General features: G+C 33.9%; 1 pseudogene; it reads right to left on the reverse strand.

Moving 5' to 3' along the window:
- Positions 1–471: 471 nt before the first annotated feature.
- Positions 472–2,479, reverse strand: LOC115293529 (annotated as a pseudogene).
- Between the last annotated feature and the right edge of the window lie 14,468 nt (positions 2,480–16,947).

Consider the following 16,947-nt stretch of genomic DNA (forward strand, 5'->3'; position numbering starts at 1 on the left):
TCATTTAAGATGATCAGAATTTGTAAAATATAAAGATCCAATCCCCCAGCCTCAATAATCTCTTATTTCTACTGTTAAATGTTTACTTAAAATATAAACTATCTGGTGCCTGATTTTAAAAATAAACAAAATATGAAGGGTAGCTCAGAGACAATGTAGCCCTGCTTGAGAACCAGCTGGAACTCTAAGCACTATTAAAAGCTCCAACAATCTTGGTGGCCTTTTACAAAGTCTCATATTCTGAACACCAAGTATGCTTTAATTTATAAACATCAATATTTAGTTCTGAAATTTGAGGACATAGTACACAAAATAAAATCACAGCAGTGTTTTCTTCTGTTACAGTGACCTAGTATTTAATCCCTCTGTATTAAACCTACCTTTCCAGATAGAAAATTCCAGATAGAAATTACATTTGCAAAATCCAGATAAAATTACCAGGAAATGTAAAGCTCTTATTAGAAAAACATTTCATAATATCACATGTAAGTTGCACAGAAGACCCCAGTGATCACTAGGAAATCTACCACAGTCTAGTTTTTCCAACCCAAGGAGGTCCAAACTTTGGAAAACAATATGACCACTTTCTGCTGCTGTTCTGAAATATACTCAATTAAAACAAAGTAGCAGATATTCAAAGATTAGAGTTCATTTGTGTATTCAGTGCATACTGGCAATGCCTAGATTTGCCCCAAAACTCCCAGACATCCAAATTATTGTTGGGTAAACCACCATATTTGATAAATTTGTGACCCCTGCAAGTATAACTATAGATGACTCTGGAGCCTCTTGCATTTTCTTTGAAATCATTTTTAACTGATTCATTGCTCCTTAGCACGCTCTTTGGTGCTCTCCAAATGATAAGTAAAAGGAAAAGTTCATTTCCTGACTCAGTTGCATACACAAACAAAAAGTTTTTCATCATTTTTGTATTTGGAAAAGGGTTAATCTCTTGGATTTTAAGTTTCACTCTCGATTTCTTCAACATTATAGCTGTGAAATATTCTTCTTCATAACCTGTAATAATCTCATCACTACTTGCTTTCTTCTTTAGATAGCTACAATATAGGGGAATAACCTATATTTGTATATATATCAAATATTGTAAATATTTGAATATTGAATATTTCAAATATTTCTAAAAATCAAATGCTTAATATCTCCAGATCTACTGGTTTTAGAACTAATGGAATCAGTTGTTTCTTCATTCGTTAGGTCAACACAGGACTTGGACCTGGCTGGGGTCTCAGGGCACGGCTTGCCAAAGTGCCCTCCTCCACAGGGGGCTCGAAGTACAAGTTTAGTGCTCCTTCCATCTCCCAGTTGTTCTCCACCATGTAGCACTGAGCCACGGCTGTGTCGCAGCTTGGGACCGAGGCAAACTCCACATGTAGAGGTTCATGTTAGAAGTCATAGAAGACATAGAAGTCACTTCTTTGCCTTGGGCTCACCCTCTGTCCCACCTGCCTTCACAGTGTCCACCAAGTTGTTGGGCCCCTCCTTTCACTTGCTGTGGGCAGATCAGACCCCTTTTCAAAATATTTTTATATTAACAGTTTTGAAGAAGAATGGCACATTTTAAATATCCCTCTAAATATTTTTTAAAGTCAGGCATTTTGTCTCTCTCAACTTTTTGAGTTTTTTAAAGCAAAATCAAGTTTAAAAATGACATTATTTAGATAAATTCAGGCAATCCTTTCCTCTGTAGCATTTGAAGACAAAACAAAAACAAAAACAAAAAACAAAAAAAACCATTGTAGGAACTGAAAAATCTTTGACTTCTATACTAAAGAAGTTGATTGAATGCTGTACCCCTGAAATTCTTCACATCATTCACTTTTAACCATATTCTCTCTTTGACCTCTGCATTTGGGATGACAGTCTGGCCTGTGGGTAGTGTCAGATTAGGATTTCATAGCTTTGATATGGAATGCTAGTATTCTAGTTCAGAGGTTTTCAACTTTCACTCAGCTTTGACACATGAAGGATGATGTTCCTATGCATAACACAGGGCATTTTCTTCTCTTTCTCTTAATAATAGAAGACAAGTAAAATAAAGTGACTTTATTATGGAATTAAACTTGAATCTATTCAAATTTATTTTAAAGTAAATCATCAACACAGTAGCAAATAACTTGATGTATAGTAGTCTCCCAAGTAGTCTACTAGGCAGACTCTCCCAGAGGTACCAGAACAGAAGGGCTCACAGACTAAATAAAGATAACTGAATCCTACAGTTAGATGAATCAACTGAACACATACAGCAAAAAGCAAGAAAAGAAGGGTCAAATTGGCCGAGTAAGAGGACCCTAAGCTTACTTCATCCCACAAATACAAGTAGATAACACTCACATCAGTGTAATAATCCAGAAAACAGTCTGAAGACTGCCAGAACAAACTCCACAACTACAGGCAGAGAAGATACCACATCAAAGAGGGTAAGAAGGACAGACACAGAGTGGGAAGTGAAACTGGCCATCCATTCGGTGGGGGGAGGCAGTTGTGGATGTAGAGAAGAGCAAGAAACAGACCATCACACCAAAAAGCCCACATGAGGAAGAGGAATCCCTATAACATTTGGTTTTACAAAATTAAAGGAGCCAAATTTCTAGAGTTCTAATAACCAGTGAGACTTAGAGCCTAAAATTTTAAAAACCAGAGGGCACAGCTCTGGAAGAGTCCAGAGCATAATAGAAAGCTTGCCCTTAGATAGCATAACAAACAGCCTATGGAATTACAGCATAAAAGCAATAGGTTGAAAAACACTAGGGTCAAACAGAAGGGGAAGTTATTTACATATCTCAGAGCATGTCCCAGAGGGCCAGAGTTCATCGAGGGACTTCTTCAGGAACAAAGAAGCTGGCAGGTGACATCTCCCTTGCATAAACACATGGCCACCTGCAGGAATCAGTACAGTGTCCACATTCACTACTAAATGGCTTACGCCAAGCCCTGTCCCCCACAGCACTTTGGCAGATCCCAGTAACCCTTGTCTCAGTCCAGCCTCTGTGGGTATCCTCCCCCAGAAAACCAGTACAAACCTAGCCAACACCTCCTCTTCTTATCCATATATTTTTAGGCCCTCAGTCCCAGTGGCAGTGGTGGCAGCAGTGGGCCCTGTGGAAGCCCAAGGAGCACCTTGTTAAAATTGTGCACCCCATCCTGGCTGGGGACCACAGCAGGCAAGGAGAGCTTCTGAAGACAACTGGACTGAAAGAAAAAGTGATCAGGACACAACAGCTGGGTGCACACAACATATAGCTTTAGCTAAAGTGCCAGTTTATACTGAACAGGGGACACTGTGCTGTAGGTCTTCTTCATAAGGCCTTTACTTTTAAGAGCAGAAAATGTAGCTGAGCTCCCTAACACAGAAAAACAGGCACAGAGAATTAGGCAAAATGAGGAAACATAGGAATATATCCCAAAAGAAAGAATAAGACAAAACTAAAGCAAGATACCTAAGCAAAATAGATCTAAGTAATATGCCTGATAGAGAACTTAATGTAATTATCATGAAGATATTCACTGAACTTAAGAAAAAAGTGGAGACATCAGTGAGAACCTTAACAAAGAAAAAACATAAAAAAAGAACCAATCTTAAATGTAGAACACAATAAATGAAATCAAAAGTACACTAGATGATTTGGGTAGTAGACATTTTAACAATATTTGTTCTTCCAATCCATGAACATGGAATGTCTTTCCAATCTTTCCAATTCTTTGTGTGACCTTCAATATATTTCATCAGTGTTTTATAGTTTTCAGACTACAAGCCTTTCATCTCTTTGGTTAGGTTTATTCTAAGCATATTATTGTTTTAGTGCAATTATAAATGGGACAAATTTAAAGCAATCCCTATCAAACTACCAATAACATTTTTCACAGAGCTAGAACAATCCCACAATTTGTATGAAACCACAAAAGACCCACATAGCCAAAGCAACCTTGAAAGCTGGAGGCATCACAATTCCAGAATTCAAGTTACATTACAAAGCTGTAGTGATCAAAACAGTATGGTACTGGCATGAAAATAGGCACATAGATCAATGCAGCAGAATAGAAAACCCAGAAATGAACCCACAACTATATGTTCAATTAATCTTTGACAAAGCAGGAAAGAATATGCAATGAAAAAAGTCAGTCTCTTCAACAAATAGTGCTAGAAAAACTGGACAACAGGCAAAGGAGTGAAGCTGGACAACTTTCTTACACCAAACACAAAAAATAAACTTGAAATGGATTGAGGACCTATATGTGAGACCTGAAATGATAAAAATCCTAAAAGAAAGGACAGGCAGTAATTTAGAGCAAGAAAAATAAAAGCAAAAATAAACTACTACATCAAAATAAAAAGCTTCTGTACAGCAAAGGAAACAACCAACAAAACTTAAAGACAACCTACTGAATTGGGAGAAGATATTTTCAAATGACACATCTGAAAAAGTGTTAGTACCCAAAATATATAAAGAGCTTATACAACTCAACACCAAAGAAAATAATCCAATTAAAATATGGCCAGTCATTTCTCCAAAGAAGACATACAAATGTCCAACAGACACATGAAAAGATGTCAACATCACTCATCATTGGGGAAATGCAAATCAAAACAACAAGATATCACCTCACACCTCTAAGAATGGCTAAAATCAAAAACAGAAGAGATAACAAGTGTTAGTGAGGATATGAGGAAAAAGGAATCCTCATGCATTGTTTGTGGAAATGCAAACTGGTGAAAAATAGTCACTGTGGAAAACAGTATGGAGGTTCCTCAAATAACTAAAAATAAAACCACCTTATGATCCAGTGATGGCACTCCTGGGTATTTACTCAAAGAATACAAAAACACCAATTTGAAGGGATATATGCACCCCCATGTTTAGTGCAGCATTATTAATAATAGCCAAACTATGGAAGCAGCCCAAGTATCCATCAACAGATGAATGGATAAAGAAGATATGGTGTATATATATTATGGAATATTATTAAGCCCTACAAAACAATGAAATCTTGTCATTTGCAACAACATGGATGGAACTGGAGAGTATAATACTAAGCAAAATAAGACAGAGAAAGATACCATATGATTTCACAAATATATGGAATTTAAGAAACAAAACAGCAAAGGGAAAAAAAAGAGAGAAATCAAAAACAAACTCTTAACTATATAGAACATACAGATGGTTACCAGAGGAGAGGTGGGTGAGAGGATGGGTGAAACAGGTGAAGGGGATTAGGAGTACACTTATCTTGATGAGCACTGAGTAATATATGGAACTGCTGAATACTGTATTGTACACCTGAAACAACAGAACACTGTATGTTAACTGGAACTAAAATTTTAAAAAGTTTACATTTAAACAAGAAGAGGAAAGAAATGAGGTTAATATACTTAGAAGAGACTTCAAGCAGGATAAAGGTACCATGCTACCCGAATCCTGTGTTACACAATGTTTATGTTCTCTTTGTCTCTCTCCGCGCCGTTTTCTCCCTCCCCCAACCTCTCTCTCTTCCCCTTCCTCCCCTCTCACTTGCTGGTTTGCTCTCCTGCTCTCATTCTTTCTTATATCAGCCTTCTCTGCTTACAGTAGTTATAAGGACCAGAGTTAAAGGTGAGAAAATCGACTCAGCAGCTAGAAGGTACCTGGAGCCAGCACACACCTGCTGATTTAGAGATATAGGAGCAAGTATTCCTGGTCAGCAGCAGCCCCAGCAAAGGACATTTGTAGCCAGATTGGATGTCAATAATGGATGGCCAATTTACGGATATAACTGTCTTGAATATTCCATGTCTCATGAATGTCAAGTGCCTGTTTGTTCCTTCCATCCCTCCCTTCAGTACACATAAGCACTACTTAATTTATGTATGCCTAATACATCCCACAAGTTACATGCTTTAGTTTTATTATAAAAAGACTATTCTTAAACAGTGCTGCAAATGTAAGTGCAGTTTGCACCTTTGATAAAGAAAGTGATCAGATGAGGGAAGGGTGCCTTGAAGCTTTACCACGTGAATAATGACTGAAGAGCTGATGGATGATTACTTCAGAAGAAAGATTGTATGGGCTACAGAACAACTTTTGATAGAACATGGAGAGAAATTTGATTTACTCTTTTGTCTCAAAAGTCACAACCAGGGGCACCTGGGTGGCTCGGTCAGTTAAGCATTCGACTTCAGCTTGGGTCATGATCTCAGGTTCGTGGTTCGAGCCTCACGTTAAGCTCTGTGTTGACAGCTCAGAGCCTGGAGCCTTCTTCGGATTCTGTGTCTCCCTCTCTCTCTGCCCTTCCCCTGCTCGCTCATGCTCTCGCGTGCGCTCTCTCTCCCTCAAAATAAATAAACATTAAATTAAAAAGGAAAGATACAAACAGGACCAATATGTACAAATTAAAAGAAATTATAGCTCAAAAAGTAAGATCTGATTAACAATTATATTTGTTCAAAAATAACATGATCTAATTTTGGAATCCCACAGGACAATGGGGCCACCAAAACTAGAATCTTCATATGTCTTCTGAATATCATACAGATCAGAGACAATGAATAAAACCTCTGATAACCCAGTGTGCCTGGGTGGCTCAGTCAGAAAGCAACTGGCTCTTGATTTCAGCTCAGGTCGTCATGATCTCACAGTTTGGGGGATTGAGCCCCAGTTTGGGCTCCACACTGTCAGTACAAAAAAACAATGAAATCTTGCCATGAGCAATATTCTTGGGATTCTCTCTCCCTCTCTCTGCCCCTCCTCCACTATCACTCAGGCACTCTCTCTCAAAATAAACAAACAACAAAACAACCCTGATAACCCATGCATACAACATGACAAAAACAGAATAATACTTCAATTTCAGTGTAACTAAGATACACAGTCAGAAGCCCAAAGAGCCACCTCTGAAATCCCCTGTAGAGCAGGAAGTAAGCACTTGAGGTATGGAATCCAGATATCATCTTCCAAAAGATAAAGTCCCACCTCAAGGCAGAAATGCTGAGAATAAATCTGCTATTGGGATGTTCAGAGTTCTGGTTATGGAGAATTCTCGGAGGGAGAGTCTTGAAAGTGAATGCAATCAGGTTGGGAGTTGCACCTCTCCTCAAGAAGAGTGGAGAGATTTGGAAGTGGGAATGGCCTTGTATTCCCATGGATTTTTGGGGACAGGGGAAAGAACTAAATAAATAGTAAAAAGTAAAGGCTTTACAAACAAAAATAGAAACATCAGAAGACATCATCATCCCCTCTCCTCTGGCCACAGAAGAATGCAGTAGACATTAATTAAAGGACCTGCACTTCACCTTACCAACGGAAGAGGGGAGTCTTGTGCTAAGATGTTTAAAAAGCCACCAAACTTACAACTGTAATTGCTGGCCTAGGAAAATACAAGTTATTCTAAAATTAACAGAAAATGGAAGACATCGTCCATATGAAAGACTATTGTAATAGAAAACAAAAAAATGAAAACAAAACATTTTAGATAATGAAAATAATCCCCCCAAAAAACAACCGCAAAACAGAGAAAAAGTGTAACAAAATATGGCAGTGTAATTAAATATCCTTAAACGAGCATTTGCTGTGAAAAAAAAAACTCAACATATTTATTTAAAAGTTCAAAATAAAAATTAACATAAAAACAGGAAGGTGTAAAATAAGAGTTGACTAAACTCAGAAGCAAAATTGGAAATAAAGAAAAAATTCACCGATAAAATAAAAGAATAAATTGGAATACATCACAGGAAAAATAGATTCGATTGAGAATGTAATAAGAGACACAGCAAAAATTAAAACAGATGGGGACACCTGGGTGGCTCAGTCGGTTAAGAGTCCAACTTCATCTCAGGTCATGATCTCAAGGTTCTGGGTTGGAGCCCCACATCGGCTCTGTACTAACAGCTCAGAGCCTGGAGCCTGTCTTCAGAAATTATGTCTCTTTCTCTCTCTCTGTCCCTCTCCTGCTCATGCTATCTCTCTCTCCCAAAAATATAGAAAACATAAAAATAAATAAATAAATAAAAATTAAGACAGATGAAATAAAATGAAATAGATAAAAAGGATCAAAATGATAGAGATAGGAAATAAATCTAAATAAGATCGGTAATGAAGATAATACTACAAAGATGACCATAGGAAGAAAAACGTAAACACAGAACACGTGAAATACATAATATTTTATATATAAGATATATTAAACGTATTAAATAAGGAACATAAAACATATATAGACAACATAGAAAAGAAATGTAATAGTTATATAACACAGTAAATATTACTTAAATATATAATAATTAAGACAATAAATAAAAATGAACTTAACTCATCTATTAAATAAGAAGCATTTTCAGATTGGCTCACATAGCAAAATCAGACTCCTAAACAAAACCAACTGTTAAATAAACAGACCCACTTAAAACAAACTGATTCAGAAAAGCTAGACCAGATAATGCAAATAAATAAGAAATCTTGACATTCCATAAGGGAGATGGTAGGCTTAAAAATATGAAATAAGAGAATAAGTTTCCTTCACAATGCTAAAGGATCTAATTCACACTGAAAAAATAATGCTATGAATATGTATTCACCATATAATGCAGTTAACTTCCTTAACAAAATATTAATTACAGAAAACACAAGACAAAACTACAATAATAGTGGGTTTAATACTTCACTCTCACTGGAAAAAAAAAAAGATTAAAAAAGGAACAAAAAGCATTAAGATACAGATAACCTACATAATGTAACCAATAAAGTAGATCTTACTGTCACATGTAAAAAAAGAACATACTTTCTTCTCAACTATACATAAAGCATGCAGTAAATTTGATCATCAATAAGGTCACTGAAAACTGTTGTACATTTCATAAAGTGAAATTAATCACATTCTCTGATTATAAAACAGTAACTAGAAATTAATTAAAAACAGAAAACAAAGGCTCTTCAAGGAAATACCCTTCAATAAAAATTTTTAAACCTTCTATTAAATACTTCTTTAAAAGTAGAGAAATAAAAATCAAAAATTTTAAATTTCTAAAGAATCATGATAAAAATCTCTACATTAAAGAATCTATGTAATACAATAAAACCAGCGATCAGAGAAAATGTACAGCCTCAAACACTTAAATCAATAAAATGAAAGAATAAAAATAATCAAATTCCCAACAAATACAGTAAAATAAGTCTGAAGTATAAGAACAAAACAGCAGATATTAGTGAAGTATAAAAAAAGGATAACAAAATGCTACATAAATCAAAATACTAGTTCTTGAAAAAAAATACAAAGTAGTAGCTTAACTCATCAAGGCTGGGGGGGAGGAGGGAGGAGAAAGGATACAAACATTAAAATAAATGATAAAGAAAAATTTATCTTGAAACAGGATTTATTTTTAAATTCTAAGACAGTAGTTTACAAATACCCATGCAAATAAACTGTAAAAATCTAGATAAAATAAACAATTTCTTAGGAAAAACTGAATCCTGTAGAGAAAGATTAAATAAATCAATTTCCATTGAATAAGTAGAGAAAGTTAGCAAAAAACTTTACTGTAATAAAGGAATCAGAACCAGATGTTTTCATGAACAATTCTACCAAAATATCAAAATCACATGTTCTCAATACTACCTAAACTGTTCAAAAAATAGAAAAAAGAAAAATCTTATAATAATTTTTATAAAGCAAACACTGATAAGTCAACTTAATAAAGATGTCATACATTTTTATAGTCTTAGGAGTTCATTTCTAAATACAGAAAAAAAAATGAATCCTAAACAAATATTAGCAAAAGATATCAATAGAATATGAAAATAATATAAGGCAAGAGAGATTTATCACCAAATTGTAATGGTTCAATATTAATTTATTCCACCCTATTAATAATTTAAGAATCATATGATTATCACCACACAAACCCTCTGACAAAATTTGACACCTATCCATTTTTAAAAAGCATTTAATAAAATAATACTTATTGCATTTGTTCTTAACACAATTACTAAACATCACCCCTAAAGCCAGTATCTTACATAATGGGAAACTTCTGACAAAAGGCATTCCCACCAGGATGAGGAACAAGGCAAGGAAAAATGTCCATTGTCTTAGTGTTATTTAATATTATACTGGCAGTATTAGCAAAGCAAAATCAAATAGAAGATTAAGCATTGTAAAAAAAAAAAAAGAAGTAAAACTCCCTATTTGCAGATCATATGACTCTAAGTATGGAAAATTCAAGGAATTATTAATAAGAAACTAAATCAAATAATAAAGTATAGGATACAAATTTAATACATAAAATAAGTAATTTTCATATATACAAATAATCATGTAAAAGATATAAGGGAAGACTTCATTTATAATAGCACAATAAAGATAAAATTATTAAAAATAAACTTAACAAGAAATGTGAAAAATGTTCATAGGGAAACCTTAAAAACACAACCTGTCTTGAATAATGGAAACACATCTGTTTTCTTGGAAAGGTGACAACATCCTAACTATGTAATTTCTCTCTAAGGTATTACATATTTATGTAACATATGTATGAATATGCATGTGTATGATGAAGCCATGCCCTATCAGATATTACAACACATGAAAAGTCTTTTATAAGTATAATAGTATGGCATTAGAGCATATATAGAAGCAGACTGAAAAAAACAAAACCGAAAGGCCAGACTCAATTACATAAAGAAATCTAGTGTTTAATGAGTATCATAATTGAAAATACTGGGGAAAATACGGACATTTTAATAAAATATAATGAAGCAATTACATCATTTGGAAAAAAATAAAATTGGATTCACACTTCAAAATATATCTGAATAGATTCCAAATAGACCCAAGATTTATATGTAAAATATGAAATCACACAAGTACAAAAAGAAATATGAATATATTTCTTTATAACCTGTGTGTGGGTAAGGCATTTTTAACTATAAAGCAAAATACAGATACAAAAAAAGAGTTAATAAATTAGACATTTCAAAGTTTTGCATGGCAAAAATATAATACAGTCAGAAGATAAATCATAAACTGGGGAAAAACACGTGTATCATAAAGATTCACCTCTCTGATATCTGAAGAGTCCTTTAAAATTTGAGGGAAAATAAGTCCCATAGAAAATGGGAAAGAGACATGATCAGAAAGCTCACAGAAAAAATATTCAAATGGTTTGTAAATAATGTTCATAACCTAGAAAAATCAGGCTGATTAATACTAGTCTATACTGTTATAATGAATCAAACAATTTATTACTACTTCCTATACTTTCGACTTCATTTAGAAATTAGCCTAGATTTTTTACTTAATAACAGATTTTCACATCAAAGAAAAACACACACATGATCCAAAAATTGGCTACTCAAATTCAGCAACATATAGTGTAACTATTCAAGAAAAAAATCCAAATGCCTAGATAGATGTTTGAAATGAATTTTATTGCCAACTGCCCCATGGTTCCATCACCCTCTCTCCAACCATTGGCAACCAATAATCTGTGTCTCTACAAACTTGCCTATTCTGAATATTTCATATATATGAACTCATATAACATATGGTCTTTTGTGAGTGGCTTCTTTCACTTACCATGTTTTCAATGTCCATCCTTATTAGCACTTTTTTATTGCTAAATAATATTCCATTGTCTGGATATACAAAATCTTACCCATTTATCAGATGATAGGCATTTGGATTGTTTTCACTTTTTTACTACTAAGAATAATGTTGCTATGAACATTTATACACAAGTTTTTGTATGCACATTTTCATTTCTCTTAGGTATATACCTAGGACTAAAATTGGTGGGTCATACAGTAACACTATCTTTAACATTTTGAGAAACATCCAAATCATTTTCCAAAGCTATTACATTCTGACCAAAAAGGTATGTTTTTTTTCTATTTTTACACATCCTCCCTGATACTTATTAGTATCTGTCTTTTTTATTATAGTCATCCAAGTGGGTGTGAAATGGTATCTCATTGTGATTTTGATTTGTATTTCTTTGATGGCTAACGATGTTGAGTTTTTATCATATGCTTATTGGCCCTTTGTTAACCCTTTTTGGAGAAACATCTTCAGATTCTTTGCTGATATTTTTCTTAAACTGAAGTATAGTTGACTCATTAGTTTCAGATGCTCACTAAGAGAAGTATAGTTATCAAGAAAATTACTAAATTTTAGAATACACTTAGAAAATGCTACTGAAAATACAATCTGATCAAAATTATGAAAGTTAAGTTGAAATAGCTATATTTTTTGAGGGCGGGGGGAAGAGAACAAATTCTTTCTGTATGTAGCAATAGTACCACCTTCTGGAAATCTAGAGATAGCACTGTCATATTTTTCAGAATTTAAGAACTGTCTGTTGTTAGTTATATAGTAATATTTGACAAACAATCTAAGACTGTACTTTACAAGGTAGAAAACAGAAAATCGCCTTCAATGCACTCTGGTGTAAAACTGATAGTGCTAATCATGGCAGACAGAAAAATTAAGTATTCCTTTGTCAAATTTTTAAATAAAATTTCTATAGCTCTGTGAAAAAAAATCAAGAGCCTTATAGTCCTCCTAAGTTATTTTCCCAGATTCATCTACTATTAGGTTTTATATGCTTTCTTAAGTAAATGGGGCTTTTTACAGCATCTTTTTCTTAGGAGACTAAAAATAAAAATTCAAAGCGTACCTGGGTGGCTCAGTCGATTAGGCATCCAACTTTGGCTCAGGTCATGATCTCATGGTTCATAGTTTGAGCTCCATGTCGGGCTCTGTGCTGACAGAAGAGCCTGGAGCCTGCTTCAGATTCTGTGCCCCCTCTCTCTCTTGCCTCCCCCGCTCACACTCTATTTCTCTCTCAAAAATAAACATACATTTAAAAATATTTTTAATAAATAAAAATAAAAAATCATTTTCATAATGGTATGCTGTACATCAAAACTTATTTATTGGACAAACTATTTTAAAGTACTTTTTGTACAACTCACAGTCTTTAGTGCTTCAAAATATTAACCTATTTAAGTCTTCTAAGAATTCTATGAGGTAGGTATTATTTATCTAATTTCACAATTAGGGAAACCCAGCCACATAGAAGAAACTTACCCAAGATCACACAGTAATATAGTTAGGATGTGAACTCAGATCAATCTGGTTTTAGGGTCCAGGCACTTTATGACTTAGATATGCTGCTTCTAACATTCTTATACAAATGTGTAGAAAGAATAACCAACTAGAATATTTTAAACTTAAATGTATTTAATTTGTTGAAACTATAGTGCAAGGGTCAGACCTCAAATGTTATAAAATGTTGCGAGGATTTCTTCCAAAGGTCAAAGAATGTGAAAGCAAATATAATTTCCTTGAGAGGAAAAAAAAAACAATCAAAAGTCATCATACTTTATAGTAAAAATGAAATAATACTGAAAATCAAGGGGAAATAAGACATGAGTACTCTTCACAATGTACAGTATGATCAATATAGTTCAGCTGTGTGTAGACATAATGCTAGAAATTTTTTGACAAATAAACCCTGATCTCAGAAATCATAAGGTGTTTAAAAGACAGTATAAAAGCCACTACAAATTTGCTTACTTTCAGATAGAATGTAGGTCACAAAAGATTGTCACAGCAAAAAGAAAACAGAATAAAAATTTACGCTATCAAAGAGCAGTAAGCACAAAAGATCTAAATAAATTCCAAGGATAGAACAGGTCGTTTTGGTGATATAAGAACTGTTGCTATTATGGGACCAACTGTCTATTCTGGGTATTTGTGGGTGGAACAGCAGGCCTGTCATAAGAAATTTTGCTTGGATAAGAAAAATACCACTAACACTTTTTTTTAATGTTTATTTATTTTTGAGAGGAAACACAAGTGAGGGAGAGAGAGAAAGGGAGACAGAGAATCCAAAGTAGGATCCATACTGGCACAAAGCCCAATCTGGGGCTCAACCTATAAAGTTCGAGATCATGACTTAAGCCGAAGAAGTCGGATGCTCAACCAACTGAGCCACCTTGGCACCCCACCACTGACACCCTTCATGACAATATGATTGATACACCAAATTGCAAATGTGAGAACTCCACATGTGAAAATAAACTGTTGACCCTTCAACAGGAATTCTGAAGACAGAGAGCAGATCTGAAAAGCAGAAAATGTCTTGATTTTGTTCAGGGCAAGAAAGAAGCCATCTTAGAAAAGAAAATCCCAGTGAGGGAAAAATCACTAAATTCTTTGTCTATATCTTTGGCTAAACTTTGTGTGAAAGACCAACTCACTTGAAGAAAAAATATACTGCTATTGCCCAAAGAACAGAGTTTGCAATTTATGTTTAACCATGTTAATTGTTTAAACAAAAGAAAAACACTTACTGGAGAAAAATAGCAGAAGCTAGAGTCTCAACAACTTATCATTCATATTTTTCAGAATACAATACAAAATTCTGCAAGATATAAAAGAAATGAAAATGGCAACCATTTCTTTAATAAAAGAAAACCAACTCTTCCAGATTTGGAATTGGCAGATAGGATTTTTAAAAATCTATTTATTTATTTATTTATTTAGAGAGAGAGAGTGTGTGTAGGGGAGCAACAGAGAGAGAGGGAGAGAGAATCCCAAGGAGGCTCTCCATTGTCAATACAGAGCCAGACACAGGACTTGAACTCACAAACCGTGAGATCATGACCTAAGCCAAAACCAAGAGTAGGATGCCTAACGCTTAACGACTAAGCCACCCAGATGCCCCAGATAGGATTTTACAGCAGCTACTATAACCACTCTCAATGATGTGAAGAAACATATGCCCTCAATGGAAATAAACAAAAAACTAAAAAAACAAACAAAAAAAGGAAGTCTGAGAAAAATAGAATTAAAAGAACCAAAGGAAATTATAAACCAATACAATTGCATTATAATCAATTCCCAAGATTGATTTAACAAAATATAGATAAAAATAAAGAGTTTGAAAGCCGGAAGATAAATCAATTAAAGTTATCCAAACTAAAGAACAGAGAGGAAAAAAAAATTGATAAAAATGAGCAAAGCCTCAGAAATAGGTTAAAATAATAACAATGTTAACACATGTGTTACACAATATAGACCCAAGGAGGAAAAAAAGAAAAGAATGAGGAGGGAAAAGTTTGAAAAAATAGTGACCAAAAACTTCACAAACGTAAATGAGATAAATTTCACTATTCAACATGCTCAGTAACTCCAAAGCTGGATAAAAACACACAGGCCATATCTAGGCACACTGTAGTTAAACTGCTGGAAGCCAAGATAAAAAGTAAACATAAAAGCAGACCAAAAAAACTATATGCAAGAGAATAAAGATATAATTAGTGAATAACTTTTTATCAGAAATTACAAAGCTTAGAAGTAACAAAAGAACATCTTGAAAGAGCTGAAAGAATAAAAAGGTCAACCCAGGATTTTCTGTATCTTAAAAATATAAGATCACATTTATTATTTTATAGTTTCTTTTTCTAATTTCCTTATAATATATATGGACTGTTTTAGCAAAAGCTGTTAACACTGTCTTCAAGGGTTTATAACATATGCTGGTATAATACAGTTAACAGCCGTAGCAAAGAGTGGTGTGAAGAATAAGACCTACACAGTTACAGCATTTCTACATATTCCACAAACTGGAACAATGTTAAATATAAGAAAACTTTCAAAACCTAAGGAAATACATTGTGATCACTAGAGCAACCTCCAAAAAATTCAGAGACATGACATGCTAAACAAAGTTAATAGAAAAACTTACATTAATTTCTAAAACATACTGAAATACCTAAAATAGAAAGAATAGAGAAACAATAACGGAAGGGATAAACAAATAATAAAATAGTAGATTTGAAACCAATCCTATCCATAATTACATTACATGTAAATGACCTAAACATTCTAATTAAAATGTAGGTATTGCCAGAAAGAGAAAAGAAAAAGCAAGATTTGCTATATCCTATCTGAAAAAGATAGACTTAATATTTAAAGACAGATTTAAGTTGAATGGATATACCATGAGAACAGTTTTGTTTTGTTTTTTTAATCCTGAAGGGATTATATTAATATTAAAGAATGGATTTCATGGGAAAGGGGAAGGGGGGGTGATGGGCATGGAGGAGGACACTTGTGGGGATGAGCACTGGGTGTTTTATGGAAACCAACTTGACAATAAACTATAAAATTTTTTTTTAATTTTAAAAAAAGAATGGATTTCAAACCAGTGAGTCTTATCAGCAAAAGAACATTATTAATAATGATAAAAGGGTCGATTCATCAGGAAAATAAAAGTCATATATGTACATGCACCTTAAAACATCTTCAAAACACAGTAAGCAAAAGCTGACAGTTAAAAGGAAAAACTGGCAATTCTACAATCATAGTTAAAGATCTTAATGACTGTTGGTAATTGATACTACTATAAAAAGTCAGTATGGGGTGCCCAACTGGCTCAGTCAGTGGAGCATGTGACTCTAATCTCGGTTTAGTAGGTTTGAGCTCCATGTTGGGTGTAGAGATTAGTTAAACATAAAAATCTTTAAAAAAATCAATGTAGCCAATATAGAATATCTGAACATTATAAATTATTTTGCCTAATAGATAGCTATAAAACTAACAACTACAGAATATGAACTCTTTTCAAGTGCATGTAGCATATTCACCAGAATAGACCATAGCTGGGCCATAAAGTAAGACTCAACAAATTTAAAAAGATAGAAATTTTAGAGTCTGTTCTCTGAAAAAGAGAGATTGAATATCAATAACAATAAAATATATTGGTAATAGATATTAAACAATACTAAAACAGTAATATTAAATAACCCATGGATTGAAAAGTAATCTCAAGGGATTAGAAAACATTTTAACTCAGGGCTCCTGGTTGGCTCAGTCGATTAAGCATATGAGTTCGGCTCAGGTCATGATCTCACCATTCCTGAGGTCGAGCCCCGCGTCAGGCTATGTGCTGAC

The sequence above is a fragment of the Suricata suricatta genome, chromosome 6, assembly GCF_006229205.1.
Source record: "Suricata suricatta isolate VVHF042 chromosome 6, meerkat_22Aug2017_6uvM2_HiC, whole genome shotgun sequence".
Taxonomy (NCBI): Eukaryota; Metazoa; Chordata; class Mammalia; order Carnivora; family Herpestidae; genus Suricata; species Suricata suricatta.